Genomic DNA, 2,700 nt, shown 5'->3' on the forward strand with positions numbered 1-2,700 from the left:
TCAGTAGCGACGTGTTTGTTGTAATTTTGACAAGATCGGCATGCTTATTTTCAGTGCTGCCGATCTTAATTTTTTATAATGCTATTAGTTGGGAAATTGTATTTAAAATACTCCATTTTAGTATTTCATTTTATCGTGATTTTTAAAGAACTTGGTGTTTTCAGAACGATATTAATATTTAAAATTGCTGGATTTGTATAATTTTTGTCCTCAAAATATAAAATATAAAAGATATCCAGGGCTATCACGGAATCCATCGTAGAAAATCTACGAATTCAAATGCCCGCTACCAATACGAAAAAATTGCAATCACTGTGTAAGAAGTGTAAAACCTTCTGGTAACCCTATTTAGGAACTTCCATTGTAAATCAACGTGGCAGCACTTGGGTAACCTTTTTGACTTTCAAGTCATTCCATTGCTTTTGCTGCTAATAGCTACCACGCGGTTTTACAAGTCGTTCAATTAGACAATTAATCTGTAGCTTGAATTGCATTTATTGAATAAACTGTTCCGTAAATTAACATTTGGCGACGAGAACATGGACGAACAAACCCTTGCGTCAGTTCTGAATCAATTTCAAGAGACAAACCAAGCATTACTGGCGAAAGTGCTTGAGCAAAATGTACAATCTCTTTAACGTGTACTTGAAAGCGACACACATACGAGCAATACGCCTGTGTTCAGGCAGTTTAATAAAAGTATCGAAAAATGGCCTACCTACATCCAGCAAATGGAGCAGCACTTCGTGGCGAATGGAGTTGTAAACGAAACTCTTAAACGGGCAAGTTTTCTGTCGTGCATAGGCATTATGCGATAACGTAATAGAAGGGAAGTCTTACAGTGAGCTATTGGCAAAACTATCTACACATTTTGTCGAGAAACAGCACGTGCTCGCCGCGCGTTTCAAATTTTTTTCCATCAGAATGAAACCAAACCAGTGTTATGCGGACTGGGTGGCAGAACTCCGGGGAGCAGCTAAGGAGTGTATTTTTCAGTGCTCGAAAGAAAATTGCAACGAATCATTCATCGATAACAGCATACGGGATATGATAGTGATGCACACCCCACATGATAAGGTCCGTAGCACAGCGCTTCAAAAAACAAATCCGACCTTAGATGAAGTGCTACAAATCGCAACTATATACGAGTCGACGGTAAAGACTTGCAGCGAGATTCGGGGAGAAAACCTCAAGGCAACCGACACAGTTTATAGGGTTCAGCACACAACCAAACAGCGTGGTAGTCACGAGCGTAAGTCCAGGATTTTAGCAGCAGTAAGTAAATCGTGTCCAGGGTGTGGTACAGCTCATACAAGAGAGCAGTGTTATCATTTCAAAAACAAATCGAAATGTCGTCAATGTGCCAAGAGGGGGCACATCGCTTCTGTATGTCAATCAGAAGGCACACACAAAGCCTCTACGAGGCGCTATGGTAGCAAAATGTCGCAAAAAGAAACTGCGAATACCCTTGATGTGAACGAAGCATCGTTCGAATCAATTGGATTGCTCGAAACCATAAATTCAAGTAGATAGTGAGGACAAGCCTACAAAAGTATTTGTCAAACTCAACGTAAACAAGCAAAGCCTAAAGTTTCAGGTGGATACAGGCGCTTCGTGTTCTCTAATCGGGTTATCCACATATGTTGGGAAGACCACCGTACTCGCCTACTCAGAAAGTTTTGAAGGCGTACGGAGGAAGCATAATACTACTGAGAGGCGTTATTCAGGTTGATGTTACTCACGGAGGAACTACTAAGAGGCTTCCAGTACTTTTAGTAGAGAGTGATAAAGCCACAAATATTAAGGGACTCGATTAGTTTCAAACGTTAAATTTTAGTTTAGTTATACCCACCGGAGAGTGTTATGCTAATAATTCTTACATTACAGGACGGGCATCAGAAACAAGTTTGATCGTTGAGCTGCAGCAACTCGCTCGCGAATATCAAAGGATTTTTTCAGCGGACCCAAGGTCTTTGCACGACGTTCAAAGCTGAAATTAAGCTCAAGCCAGATGCTCGGCCGAAATTCTATAAACCATACAACCTACCGTTTGCACAATACGATGAAGTCCGCGATGAAATAGAGCGGCTGGTTAAGGCAAAGGTCTTAACAGCAATTAAAGCAAGTGAGTGGGCCGCGCCGATAGTCGTGGTCAAGAAACCGAAGGGAGGTGTGCGTATTTGTGCTGACTTCAAGGTAACGGTAAATCCTCAAATTGAAATAGATAGATATCCAATACCCAGGATAGAAGAACTCTTCCACAAACTGCAAAACGGTAAATTCTTTACAAAAATTGACTTAAGTGAAGCTTATCTTCAAGTGGAGGTATCAGAAGAAGCCAAAAAGTTTTTGGTAATCAACACCCCATTTGGACTATACCAATACCAACGTATGCCTTTTGGTATAGCTAGTGCACCGGGGCTGTTTCAGCGCCTCATGGAGAATGTGATAGCCCGAATCCCATATAGTGCCGTGTATCTGGACGACATTATTGTGTCGGGTCGAACCAACGAGGAGCACCTGGACAACGTTAGAACCGTTTTTCAACGATTATTGAACCACGGGCTAAAGTGCAAGTTAGCAAAGTGCAGTTTTGCAAAAGATCGAGTTGAGTATGTGGGACATATCATCGATGCTAATGGGATACTACCGTCCGAAAAGAAAATTGAAGCGATCAAACTTATGCCCCGACCGCAAAAT

This window comes from Rhagoletis zephyria, unplaced genomic scaffold, assembly GCF_001687245.7.
Source record: "Rhagoletis zephyria isolate East Lansing unplaced genomic scaffold, Rhagoletis_zephyria_1.1 Rzeph_scaffold_08591, whole genome shotgun sequence".
Lineage (NCBI taxonomy): Eukaryota > Metazoa > Arthropoda > Insecta > Diptera > Tephritidae > Rhagoletis > Rhagoletis zephyria.